Source organism: Ambystoma mexicanum, chromosome 4p (genome assembly GCF_040938575.1).
Source record: "Ambystoma mexicanum isolate Mex_15411 chromosome 4p, UKY_AmexF1_1, whole genome shotgun sequence".
NCBI lineage: Eukaryota > Metazoa > Chordata > Amphibia > Caudata > Ambystomatidae > Ambystoma > Ambystoma mexicanum.
This window is the reverse complement of record NC_090927.1, coordinates 1,059,497,752-1,059,511,628: the sequence shown is the minus strand read 5'-3', so window position 1 is coordinate 1,059,511,628 and position 13,877 is coordinate 1,059,497,752. Positions and strand designations below refer to the sequence as shown.

The 13,877-nt window shown below is 48.3% G+C and overlaps 1 protein-coding gene across 1 annotated transcript in view; it reads left to right on the top strand.

Moving 5' to 3' along the window:
• Positions 1-13,877, top strand: part of LOC138453620 (G-protein coupled receptor family C group 6 member A-like) — a 345,839-nt gene that overhangs the window by 214,708 nt on the left and 117,254 nt on the right. The window lies entirely within an intron of this gene.

The following is a 13,877-nucleotide window of genomic DNA, read 5'->3' as shown; positions in this document are numbered from 1 at the left end:
GAGGTTCATCTTCCAAGTTCAGGGGATACAGTCGTTCCTCCTATGGTCAAAAAGCACAAGGCGGCACGTACCAAGACAATAAATATCAGTCATCCAACAGATACGCCCATAGAGGCAGACGTGGCTCCGCCCAAGGGAAGTCGCAAGGCAAGCAGAACTGACGACCAATCTCCCCCCCCCCTTCGCCACGCCCCGGTGGGGGGAAGGGTGAGCCAGTTTTTCCAGCGCTGGCGGTCAATTACATCGGACAAATGGGTGTTACAGGTGATCCGAAAGGGTCACACCTTGGAATTTCTGGACCAACCTCCTTCTCTGCCTCCAACTCCCCGCAGAGTGCATATGCTAAGACAGGTCATGTCCGAAGTGAAAAAACTGCTCCAGAAGGCAGCAGTAGAACCAGTACCCTATTCTCAGGGGGGAAAAGGTTTCTACTCCCAATTCTTCCTCGTCAGAAAGAAAAACGGTCAATGGAGACCCATCTTGGACCTGAGGGCTCTCAACAAGTTCATCAAGCGCATAACTTTCAAGATGGTAGCTCTACAAGGGGTGCTACCTTGGTTAAACAAGCACGACTTCTTGGCCACTTTAGACTTGGAGGATGCATACTTCCACATTCCGATCCATCCAGCACACAGGCAGTTCCTCAGGTTCACAGTGGGAGGGCTCCACTTTCAGTTTCAAGTGCTTCCGTTCGGTCTAAAATCGGCGCCAAGAGTTTTCACGAAATGCCTGGCACCGGTAGCGGCAAGTCTCAGGAGAGCAGGAACGGACGTTTTTCCATACCTGGACGATTGGCTGATAAAGGCAAGTTCAGCTGCAAAGGCTCGTTCGGCAGTGTCGAGGACGGTCAACCTCCTAAAAGAGTTAGGTTTCTCCATCAACCAGACGAAGTCCTGCCTCGTTCCCAGCAAGGTAGCTCTCTTCCTGGGAGCCGAGCTCGACTCCAGCATTCCCAGAGTGAGACCATCCACAGAGAGAATAGCAGCGATTCTACGCTTAACTTCGAACTTCCTACAGAAAGAGACAACATCTGTACGCTCTTACAAATCCCTATTGGGCATGATGTCATCATGCATATTCCTCATACCGAACGGCAGGCTTCGCATGAGGCCGGTTCAGGAAGCTCTGGATCACCAATGGAAACAAGCTTTCGGATGCTGGGAAGACATTGTCCAGATTCCATCGACGTTGCACAAGGCCCTTCGATGGTGGAACGCTCCGAGGAATCTTCTACAGGGAATGCCGTTTCAAGCACCGACGCTTCCTTATCAGGCTGGGGCGCTCATCTTGCGGACCTCCAAACCAAGGGATCTTGGTCGGCACAAGAGTCCCAGCTCCACATCAACGTGTTGGAGCTCAGGGCCGTAAGGTTGGCGCTGAAAGCTTTCCTACCGGTTATAGCTGGTCAAGTTCTTACAGTCCAGACAGAAAACACGACCTCCATGCACTATACAAACAAGCAGGGAGGCACGAGGTCTCAGATTCTGTCGCAAGAAGCCCAACAGCTATGGGCATGGGCCTTGCGCTACGGGATACAGATCAGGGCAGAGCACCTTCCAGGAGTGGACAATGTCCTAGCGGACAGATTAAGCAGAGAATACACAGCGTCACACGAGTGGGAGTTGGACGACAGAGAAACCCGACGGATATTTGCCTTATGGGGCCATCCGCAGATCGACCTTTTTGCCACCAGGAACAACAAAAAATGCAAGAGATTTGCGTCAAGATACCCCGAGCAACAATCGCTGGGAGACGCGTTCTCAGTGGATTGGTCGGGGAAGCTCCTCTACGCCTTCCCACCCATTCCCCTCATGTCGAGGGTACTTCGCAGGGTGAAAGAACAGGATTGTTCCTTGATTCTTATTGCACCCGATTGGGCACGGCAAGTCTGGTACCCGACGCTGAGACATCTATCCTGCAAAACCCCGATTCGTCTCAAATCACATCAATATCTACTGACGCAACAGAACCGCAAGGTCCTCCACCACGACCCGAGGAGCCTGTCCCTCAAAGCATGGTTCCTGAGCAGCGTAAACTGATGCACCTAAAGTTACCATCAGAATGCTGGGATATCATCAGGGCCGCTAGAGCCCCGTCCACGCAACTCACCTACACCAGAAAATGGACCAGGTTTTCCAAATGGTGCGAGACCTCTGCGATCGATCCCCTCACGGCCTCGGTTGATCAAATTCTGCCTTACTTGTTGCACCTGGCTAAATTAGGGCTCTCACTGTCCTCTATCAAGGTCCATCTGTCAGCCATAGCGGCCTACACAGTAACCGCGGAGACGCAAGCCTTACTCTCCTTACCAGCGATCAAGATCTTCCTGAAAGGACTGATGCGTACTTATCCGCCTACACCTACACCAGTTCCGGACTGGAGCCTCAACACCGTCTTAACAGCCCTCATGCAACCTCCCTTCGAGCCCATACATAGATGCGATATGAAATTCTTGTCCTGGAAGACATCCTTCCTGGTAGCCATCACATCGGCCAGAAGGATCAGTGAGTTGCAAGCTTTGTCTTCGGAACCTCCGTTTACCTTGTTCCAGAAGGACCGCGTCATCTTAAGGCCTCACCCGAAGTTCCTCCCCAAGGTACTTTCGGAGATGTCGTTCACTGAGCGCATTGTTTTACCAACCTTCTTCCAGAATCACGCTTCGGAAGCGGAAAGGACATTACACTCTCTAGACGTTTCTAGGGTGTTGAAGTTTTACTTGCAAAGAACCAAGGAGTTCCGCTCCTCAAACCGGCTATTCATTTCCTTCTCTGGCCGTACCAAGGGCCAACATATATCCAAACAAAGCCTGGCACGCTGGGTATCGTCCTGCATCACCCACTGTCATCAGTTGAAAGGCGACCCTTTAACTAGACCGCCGTCTGCGCACTCCACCAGAGGAAGGGCGGCGTCAACAGCATTCCACGCAGGGGTGGCCTTGAAAGACATATGCAGAGCTGCCACGTGGATCACTCTGCATACTTTCGCGAAACACTACTGCCTGACTGAAGATACCAACAAAGAAACTGCAGTTGGACAGGCAGTGCTCCGCCATCTTTTTGTATAAGGTAGGACCAGCCTCCTTTCCCACCTTTCCCGAAGTATGTAACCGTTGTGTTGCTGCATGGTAAAGGTTTGATCAGAAATATGTTTTTCTGTAATTATGCATATCTGTTTATAATGGTGGCATGTTTTAACTGCTTGGTATTCTATTCAAGCATCTGAATCTATGAAAGATCCAATGCTGGAGAAGTCTTAGTTACTTACCTGTAACTGTATTTCTCCAGCATTGGTATCTTTCATAGATTCACATGCGCCCGCTCGCCTCCCCTGAGAGGCTGCTCCTATGCTCGGCATCCATCATACTGTAATCTCTACGGTTCAAAATCTGAAGATGGCTGCCGGGGGCAGAGCTTAAGCCCTGCCACCTCATTGGCTGGGGCCATAAAGGACCAAAGTGAGGTGGAGGGACTACACAATGAAGTGGCTCATAGGCTATAATGGGCTATGTACATGCACTGCTAGGTGGCAGTGTATTAAAAAAAATATATATATATTATTATTATTATTATTATTTAATTTATCACCGAGGATTCCCAGTCTGACGACGGGGAATATTCAAGCATCTGAATCTATGAAAGATACCAATGCTGGAGAAATACAGTTACAGGTAAGTAACTAAGACCTCCCCTTGGTGGTCTTGGCTCCTGTATTGAGTGAATGTTGGCCGCTGCGCCCCCCACGGGGAAAGAAGGTTAGGATCCACGGGTTGGATAGGTTTTGTTGGTTGTAGGGAGACCGGGTTTAGGGTTAGGGAGAGGTTGTGGATGGGTAATGGTCTTATAGGGAAGGCATGCTCCTTGGCTCTGATTTGTTGTTGAGCCTGCTGGGCAGACGCTGTACTGGTATGCTTCTTGAGTCAACTCCAGCAGCAACTCATGTTCACACATACATGCATTCACCCTTGTGAGGCGTCGCACTCAGTTTGCATCTGCACTGAGTTTTGCCTACATAAATGAGGTGGGCACCCCGGAACATAAAGCATTAATAAACACATACAATGGCACGTCTTTTAGAACAAGGAAAGCCCCGCTGCTGTGTGCACGCATATGCACAAAACTATAAATGTGTAAAAGACATAAAAGAAGAAAGCATTTAGCTCTGGCTTCCCACTGTGTTCTTGTCACTGACCGCCTTTGATGTGAATATCCCTGCGATAACCAGAGCGGGTTTGAGGGCAGTGTGCGCCTGACAAAAAGAGGAAACAGTTAGTGTGTGCCCTTTGACTTCTGTAGATACACTTGTTTTACCAAGACCAAAGTGGACCTGCAACTAAGCGAGCGTAACACTGCATGCAGTAATTGTTAGTATCCAAGCAGTTTTCGTAGTCTTTCCCCATGCACTTCCGCAGCTCTCACAGCTGTCAAAAAGGCAACCAGCCCGGTTGCAGGCTCTGTGCCTGATTTCTTCTTAGAAGAGGACTGCTGGGGCTGTAGTTCTTTGGCTTGAGGCTGCTGGGAAACATGGTTTGTCCTGGTTTTTGCCTTCTATGAGTCCCCTGCCAGAATTTGCTAGCCTGCCAAACCAAGCACCCCTGCAGGAAGGGCAAAGGTGACACCTGCTCAGTGTAAAAGACCCCACAGTACCCGCAATCACCATATGTTTGCGCTTCCCTGGGGCTTTATGACAGTACATCCTCTCCCCGCAGAAGGGCCTGGTTTAGAGGGGTGATTGCAATGGAACAGGCGCAAGAGCCGAGGAGCATGCACATTAGTGGCGGGTTCCCATGATTGATCCTGAGGGCTGAACCCCACTCAGTCAATGAAATAGTACAGTTGGCCTCCCCTTACCCGTGAATTGAGAATGGCCTGGACTTCGAATTCGGGGTATCCTTCCACTAAAATGGGTGGCAGCCTTTCCATACGAGTATGAGGTGCTGCAGGTTTCAGAAGAGCTACATGGAAAACTGGGTGAATCTTCATATGGGAGGGTAGTTGAAGTTGCATGGCCACTGGGTTAATGACTTGTATGATGCGGAATGGGCCAAGGAAACAGGGTTTTAGTTTTTGGGACCCAGGTAACTGCACGTGTCGTGTTGAGAGCCCAACCTTGTTTCCTACTTTGTACTCTGGGCTGGCACGACGTTTTCTATCAGCATATTTTTTGTGTGTGTCTTTGGCGATGACCAAGTTCTGATGTGCTTTCTTCCAGGTCTGTGTTAATAGTCTCACTCGTGCCTGTACTGAGGGTAGTAAATGCGAAACGTAGGCAGTTGAGGGTTTCACATGTCGATTGTACCCGTAAGTAGCGTAGAATGGAGAATAACCTGTAATAACATGTTGAGAATTATTGTATGCCAGTTCTTCAAGCCAAAGGGTATCTACCCATGCTCCTTCTGCACTTTGTGTAAAACAGCGCAGATACTGTTCAAGTGTTTGATTTAGGTGTTCTGTTTGTCCGTCTGTTTCTGGGTGGTAACTGCTGGACATTTGTAGTTCTATACCAATTGTTTTGCACAATAGGCGCCACAATCTGGACGTAAACTGGGACCCACAGTCCGAGACTATGTGCTGTAGCACACCATGTAAATGAACTATGTGCTGCAGAAATACGTCCGCAAATTCACTGGCCTTTGGTATACCTTGACTAGGAACAAAATGAGCCAGTTTAGAGGGAGAGTCTATTATCACTGGTATCGAGGTTTATCCTTGGTCTGGAGGCAATTCCACTACGAAATCCAAAGACAGAGTATGCCAAGGTTGCGTAGGCGTGGGTAAGGGTCTAAGAAGGCCCATTGGCTTTTTATGATCTGTTTTGTTTCGGGCACATACTTCACATTGTGTTATGTATTCTTGAACTTCCATTTGGAGATTAGGCCACCAATAATGTCGTTGGATTAGTTCTTGGGTCTTGTTTATACCTGGATGTCCAGCTAGTGGTGAATTGTGGCACCACTTGAGTGCTTGTGTTCATAGGGCTACGGTAGGTAAGTATGCAACTGTTCCCATTGAGCAGTTGGTGTTTTTTGTCTGGATCTTCTCACTGAAGTAGTTCCTGGGCTCTCATAGCAGTTCCTATTTGTTCGAGCAGTGTACTGGTCACACTCCCTACAATCTTCCTTGGAGGCACAATTGGCTTAGCTGTTTCTTCCACGCCTGCCAAAGCTGGTGACTCCAGATATCTGGATAGTATGTCTGCTTTCTTGTTTTCTTGTCCTGGGCGATACGTCACCATAAAATCAAAGTCTGCAAAATACATGGCCCATCGTAACTGGCGCCGGGTGAGGCATGCAGATTTCAAGAATTGGAGGTTGCGGTGGTCAGTCAGCACCGTTATGGTGTGTCTTGCTCCCAATAAGTAGTGCCTCCATTCTGCGAAGGCAGCCTTAATTGCCAGCAGCTCGCGATCCGGTATTGTATAGCTCTGTTCCGTGCAATTCAATTTCCTTGAGTAGTATGCTACAGGATGTAGGTGTCCCGACTGGTCCCGTTGGGATAAAATTGCACCCAGCGCGTAACTTGAGGCGTCTGTTTCTACCAGAAATTGTAGTGTTGGATCAGGATGCAGGAGGACCGGTGCCTAGGTAAAGGCCTCCTTCAACTGGTGAAAACTATGCTCTGCCTCGGAGTCCCACACAAAGGTTTTCCCTTTTTTTAGGAGTCGAGTGATAGCCAGACACTTCTGAGCAAAACCCTGGATGAACCTCTGATAGAGGTTCGCAAAGCCTAACACAGACTGTACTTCTTTGATGCTCAGTGGGGCTGGCCAGTCCAGGATAGCTTGTACTTTATGCGTGTCCATTCTAACCCCATCTGCATCTGGTGATATGATAACCCCGAGAAATTCTACAGTGGTGCAGTGAAACGTACACTTTTACAGTTTGACGTATAAATGGTGTTCATGCAGACACTGCAAAACAGATCTTACCTGCTGTACGTGCTCCTCTCTATAGCGGGAATAAATCAGGATGTCATCGATGTAGACCACGACGAAGACGTCCAGTAATCCCTGAAGAACTTCGTTGAGGAAATGCTGGAAGGCGGCGGGTGCATTGCAGAGATAGAATGGCATGACTTGATATTCATACAGTCCAAATTTCGTCCTGAAAGCAGTCTTCCATTTGTCTCCTTTGCACACCCACACCAGATGGTATGCTCCTTGTAGGTCCAGTTTGGTATAGATGGTGGCTCAGCAGACTTGGTCTCACAACACCGGTTTGAGCGGGAGAGGGTAGCCGTTTTTGAAGTGATTTGATTCACCGCACGATAATCGATACATCTTCTTATGTCTCTGGTTTTCTTCGGAACAAAAAACAGTGGCGAGGAGACGGGCGAGGTGGAATGACAGATTAACTCATTTTGCAGGTTGGTGTCAATGTATTCCTTGAGGTGTTGATTCACCGCCTCCGTCAAGGTATAGATCCTGCTGCACGGCAATGTGGCTCCTGGATCCAGATCTATCCGACAGTTGAATGACCGGTGCAGAGGCAATGTTTCTGCTGCTGATTTACTGAAGATGTCACAAAAGTCTTCGTATTCCGGAGGCAGACCTTCTAACTGCCCCAATTCAGTGTTCTGTGTGGCCCCCAGAACCTGCACTACGTGCTCAACTCCCTTGGTGCAATGATTACTACAATAGCTTGAGGAGAAGCAAACTGTACCACAGGCCCAATAGATGACCAGATTATGCAACACGAGCCAAGGGAGGCTGAGGATGAACCCAAATTGAGGAATTGCTATGATGTCAAATTGGATGAGTTCCTTGTGGCCTTGGATGTTTAATACCATCTCCCCTGTTTTTTGCATCACTAGCCCAGACGTCAATGGAGACCCGTCCACGGAACAAACCGCTTCTTGAATTTCCTTGGAGTTCCCTGGCAAGCCCAACTTCTGTGCGTAGTTTACGTCCACAAGGTTTCCTGAGGATCCCGAGTCTACCATAGGAGTGACAGGCTGATCGTTTTGACGAGTCTGTAAGATACATGTGACGGTAATGTGCCTCTTGTGAATGTGAGTCACGTTACCCAACATATGCGCAGGAGCGTGGTGATGACTTTGGTTTGGCAGATTCGCCCCTCTCACTGGCGAGCGCTGGCATTTCCCAGCGACAAAGTATTCTTAGGCTTGGCCCCACACTCCTTCACAAAGTGTCCAGATTTGCCGCAATACATACAAAGCTTTTCACGCCTCTGCTTGTCCCTTTCCTCTTTGGAAATCGGCCCTCGAACAGTTCCGATCTGCATGGACTCAACTTCGGGTGTCTTTTCATTCTTACTAGTGCCTGTGAGGCCCTCGGGTAATCCAGCCTCACCGGGTTCTGTCTAGTGTCCCACCTTTTTCGTCTTGCCTTCTTTATCCTTGACGATGATCCAAGCGCAAGGCCAGATCTATCATTCCAGTGTAGGTGTTTGGTTGGGGATCTATCTGCGCTATAAGGTCCTTCAGTTCCTCTCTAAGCCCTTGGTAGAAAAGGGCCATCCTTTTCTCATGAGGCCACTCAGCTTCTACCACCAAACGGTTGAAAGTGGTCACGTAGGAGATCAGGTCTTTGCTGCCCTGTCGTAGTGCAAGTAATTCTCGATCCCTTATCAGTGATGCTGCTCTCTGGTTGAATATTTTCCCAAATTCTTCTTGGAAACCCCCCCAATCGTACAGTATTGCGTCATCCTTCGGTACTAAGGGGGTAACCCATGCTGTAGCATCCTCCATGAGGTAAGAGATGACAAAGGCGGTACGGCCTGGTCCGATTGCAAGATGGTAGGCTTAGTTAGGAAATGCAACTGACATTACGTGATAAAGATAGAATACGTTTGTGGGTCCCACCTTAACTTTCTCCAGTAGCTAGGGGCATGGGTGGCTCAGTAGTTACCCTGACCTGAACTGGCCCTTGGGGTGGAGCCCCGTCAGGAAGTGGACTCCCCTGGGCTGTGAGTACCTGCACCCGAGTGGCCAATGTCGCGTAGTCCTGCCTGGTGGCTGCCAATTCAGCATTTAACTCATGTAGGACGCAGACTATATCCTTCATGACAGCTGAGTTCATGCTACTTGGGCGCTGAGATGATACGTGGGTTTGTGCTACTGCCAAGGTGAAATCCAGTCCAGCGCAGAAGTAGCAGGAACTCCTACCTCCCCTTGGTGGTCTTGGCGCCTGGAATGAGTGAATGCAGGTCGCTGCGACCCCCACAGGGAAAAAGGGTTAGGATGCACAGGTTGGATATGTGTTGGGGGTTGTAGGAAGACAGAGTTGAGGGTTAGGGAGAGGTTGTGGATGGGTAAGGGGCTTATAGGGAAGGCATGCTCCTTGGCTCTGATTTGTTGGCGAGCCTGCTGGGTAGGCGCTGTACTGGTATGCTTCTTGAGTCAACTCCAGCAGCAACTCATGTTCACACATACATACATTCACATCTCATGCATGCATTCACCCTTGTGAGGCATCACACTCAGTTTGCAACTGCACTGAGTTATGCCTCCATAAATGAGGTGGGCCCCCAGGAACATAAGCATTAATAAACACATACAATGGCACAACTTTTAGAACAATGAAAGCTCCGCTGCTGGGAGCATGCATATGCACCAAACTATAAATGCGTAAAAGACATAAAAGAAGAAAACACTTACCTCTGGCTTCCGACTGTGTTCTTGCCGCTGATCACCTTTGATGTGAATAGCCCTGCAATAACCAGAGTGGGTTGGAGGGCAGCGTGTGCCTGACAAAAAGAGGAAACAGTTAGTATGTGCCCTTTGCCTTCTGTAGATACACTTGTTTTACTAAGACCAAAGTGGGCCCGCAACTACGCGAGCGTAACACTGCATGCAGTAATTGTTAGTATCCAAGCAGTTTTCGTAGTCTTTCCCCATGCACTTCCGCCGCTCTCACAGCTGTCAAAAAGGCAACCGGAGCCTTCCTATGTGAGTCAGACACTCAGGTAAGTATTAACAGCATGCTCCGTGTGCGAAGTAAATGCAAATCACCTATCTTTAATATCGCAGGGCTGAGGGTTGTGTTGTCGAGTGAAGATTGGCCCAGCGTATGGCTTTTCGCTCTGGAGCTTCTTCAGGATGCGTCCACTCGGCAATGGTATCAAGCGCGAACAAGCGTCCGAGGTTCGCGCATGCGCACATGTCTTTTTGCGCATGTGCGTTTATTTGGGCGTTGGTCTGGGCATCTCCCAGCCCGTTTGCAGGCCCTGTCTGCCTGATTTCTTCTTAGAAGAGGTCCGGACTGCTGGGGCTGCAGTTCTTTGGCTTGAGGGTGCTGGGAAACGTGGTTTGTCCTGTTTCTTTCCTTCTATGAGTCCCCTGCCAGAAGTTGCTAGCCTGCCACACCAAGCAAACCTGCAGGAAGGGCAAAGGTGGCACCTGCTCAGTGTAAAAGACACCACAGTACCTGCAACCACCTTATGCTTGCGCTTTCCCTGGGGCTTTATGACACAGACCCCCCTTTGTTTTGCATATTAAGTAACTTTGGGTCTCACCCTAAGTTATCAGGTTAATCCAGACGTGGACCCCTTGCTCACTGTTCTTAGAGAGGCACAGCTCCAGCTCACTGATGAGGCCCGACTATGCCGAAACACGTGTCTGGAGTTGCTGTTGGTAGTCTTGTTCAGAGGAGAATTGCCTAGCATTTCGGTGCTGCCCTGCCCGTGGGCAGGACAAAGACTGATATGCAGGGATATTTCTCCGCTGTGAAAAGAACAGTGAGCTAAAGACTTGGTTGAGACTCTCCCAGGGGCCATCCGCCCAAGAACACGTCAATGGCCGTGTTCGTGCTGGTTGAGAGACTCCCAGGCCTCCCTTTGTTTTACCTTACACATTTACTTTTCACATGCACCTTTCACAACTATCAAGCATGTTATGAAAGACATTCAAGAATGCATTTCTAGCACATCCTCTGGGTTTGACACATCTAGCTGACGTTATTGATCTGGCCAACCTCCTTGTGTCCTGGATAGATCCTATTGCAAGACCGTGAATTTGTTTTATGTCAAATGGTTTCAAGATCAGCACTTGGAGCAGACAGAGCTGGGTTTTAATTCTAAATATGTAAATTCAGTATTATAAGTAAACATCAGCTATCGCATGAGATCATTACTAAGATAATTAATATTTCTTTTTTTGCAAACCAATGCGCTGATATTAGAACTTGAACAAGGAAAAGAAAACAAGAAATTAATGTATTAATTTCCTTTGAAACGTCTAGAAATATTTTGAAAATAAATCAAACAATTGTCAAAGTAATCATAAGCTATTTCTATAGATATACATTTACATGACAATCAGTTTGGAATTAAATATGCCTTTGAGTACAGTAAAATGAAATGACATTTTTGCATCTAAATATTTTTTTACATGATGGAAAATTGGAAAATGGGGGCCTGATTCCCTGAAGCATTTTATAATGGCCCAATCCCATAGGGAAACCTTCTGTGAATCAGGCCCTTAGACTTTCCGAAAGGCTACCGGAGCCAACAACATTCTACATAGCAAAAAATGTCAGAGACATAGATAAGATTCCTGGTGCGGGAAAAATGCTGGTCAACGTCGCAGTAATACCACCATTGGTACCTTTCCAGCACTGGGAAAGTACAAGTTTGCCAGTGGGGGTGACTGATTAACCTCCAGTGAAGAGCTGCAGATATATCAGGCACCCATCGGCAAGAAACGTCCTATGGGACTCCATAGAATGGGGAATTACCAGCACTCCTGCCGGTTGTAATATCCCTGAAATACCGGAATATCAGGCAGCAGGAATGCTTATACCACCAAACTCGTAATAAGAGCCATAATGTCATAAACAATATTACCATTGTTGAACGCATAGGGGCCAAAAGAAACAGCAATTTGCATGAAGATTGTGGGCCTCATTACAAGTGTGCCGGTCCGATTAACAACGGTGCCTGTAAGCCTACTGGCACCGCTGTTACCGGACTGGCACACTACAAGTCTGCAGGTGGATGCCGTCCCTCCCACCAGGTCAGACATGGCGGGCGGAACGGCACCCGCTCTCTCACTTTCCAGGAAGCTTCGTAACTGCTGAAACCATATGCATGCATTAGTAATGGCCGAACCCCGAACCCTCACCCGTAATGATAGGCTCACAACTTGTTACAAGTGTTGGCAATAAAAAGGCCATAGGATTTTATTGTACAGATATGGGTTATGACAATAATAATATCACATATCATGATGGTATCATACTTTTGGGCACCGGGTCCTGAGGTTACCCCCTCGGACCCGTGCCGCCTTCTTGTGTCCCACGACTTGTTGTGGGCACCGTACAGTGCCTTGTACTTCTTTTTGTTCTTCTCCCCTTTTGTAGGGTGGGTGGGTTCTGTGGTACAGAAGCAAGAAGATTTGGAAGACACTGAGTAAACAGTGAACCTCCTGTTTGCTTGGGTCCCCGTTCAGGGTCCACAAACAGATTGTGTTTACTCTGAGCATGCTGCTCTCATTTATAGGACCCAGGGAGGCCCTGTGTGTTTGTTGTGTATGTGGTGGGGGTCGCTGTTGTCGCAGCCCCCGGCCGGATAGCCGACTGTCTTCAGTGTTCATTCTTTCTTGGCTGGGAGTCTGGTGCAGTTGCTTGTTGCATGGTCGCCGTTGCAGTTTGTGCAGGCGTGTTTGTACCAGCATTCTTTGCCCCATGTACACTGGTTTTTCCCAAAATATCTGCATGGGATGTTGGTTTTGCCAGCCTGCTGTTTGTTCTGTCTGTGGGCATTATTTTTCGCCGCCCAAGGCTGGTTCCTCCGAAAGGGCTGCTCCCCTTTTTTGGATTTATCATTGTCATGGGATTTGCTTACTTGCCAATTTTTGCTATTTTTGGAAGAAGAATGCATGGTATCTTCTTCCAGGGGAGGTTCGGCATTGAGGGTCTATAAATCGTTCTGCACTTTATCCCACTCAATGGCCGGTCTTTCTGACATGCTCCTCCTAAATCTGATGTCTTCCTCTTCTGCGTTACTTTTACTTCCCTTATTTTATCAACATATGCCCAGATCTTCCTACCATCCATGGGAAATTTTTCTTCATATATTGTTGCTATTATGGCAAAGGCCTGTAGCCAGTTGTCCCAGTTTTGCTCGACCTGGGTGTTCCTGGCAATGGCTTTCTCTTCTATTTTTTTGGGATCTCTAAAAGCGGCTTTCCCTTTGCGCTGTGCTTCTATTAAGGAAAAGATTTCTATAAACTCTTTGGCCCATATGGCTTCTTTGATTGTGGTATCAATGTTCCATGCCAGGCATCTTTTGTATCTATTTAATATCTCTGTTTGGAAAGATTTCATTTTTTCTTCTACTTGCGCATTACAGATTGATATAATGTCAGTTGTATTGCTGCCGGGTGTCCCTGTCGCGCCTGGGCTGTCTGCGCCTGGCGTTGTCCATGCTTTTAGGGCACCTGTTGGATCAGTTGCTGGAGTAGTGGAGGCTGTTGCATTTATAGCTGTGGCCGCTATTGGCAACTGCTGTACTTGTTGTGGCGGAGTTGCTATATGTGGTGTTGCGGGTGGATTGACAACCGTTATAGTAGGTTCTATTGTGATGGGGGGTTTGATGCCCCAGGTTCCCTTGCGGGCGGCGTCTGTTTCCCTCTTATTTCTACCATTAGTTGCTGCAATTCCGCTATATTCTCGCATCATTTTGACAATTTTTTGGTACCTTTTCTGGTGTCTTCGGATATTTTTCTCTTTTTTGGTGGTGCAGAAACCTCCTCCTGGCTGGGTGGGCTGGTAATTCCTTCCCTGGGTAGGCCGTACATGTTTTCTCTAACCCATGCCCATCCGTAGTGCTCTGCCACTTGAATGGCTGCTAGCAATTGTGGTGATTTGGGCTTCTGCACCGGTGTTGGGGGAGCCCGTGTTTTCCGTTTGGGGCCCATGTT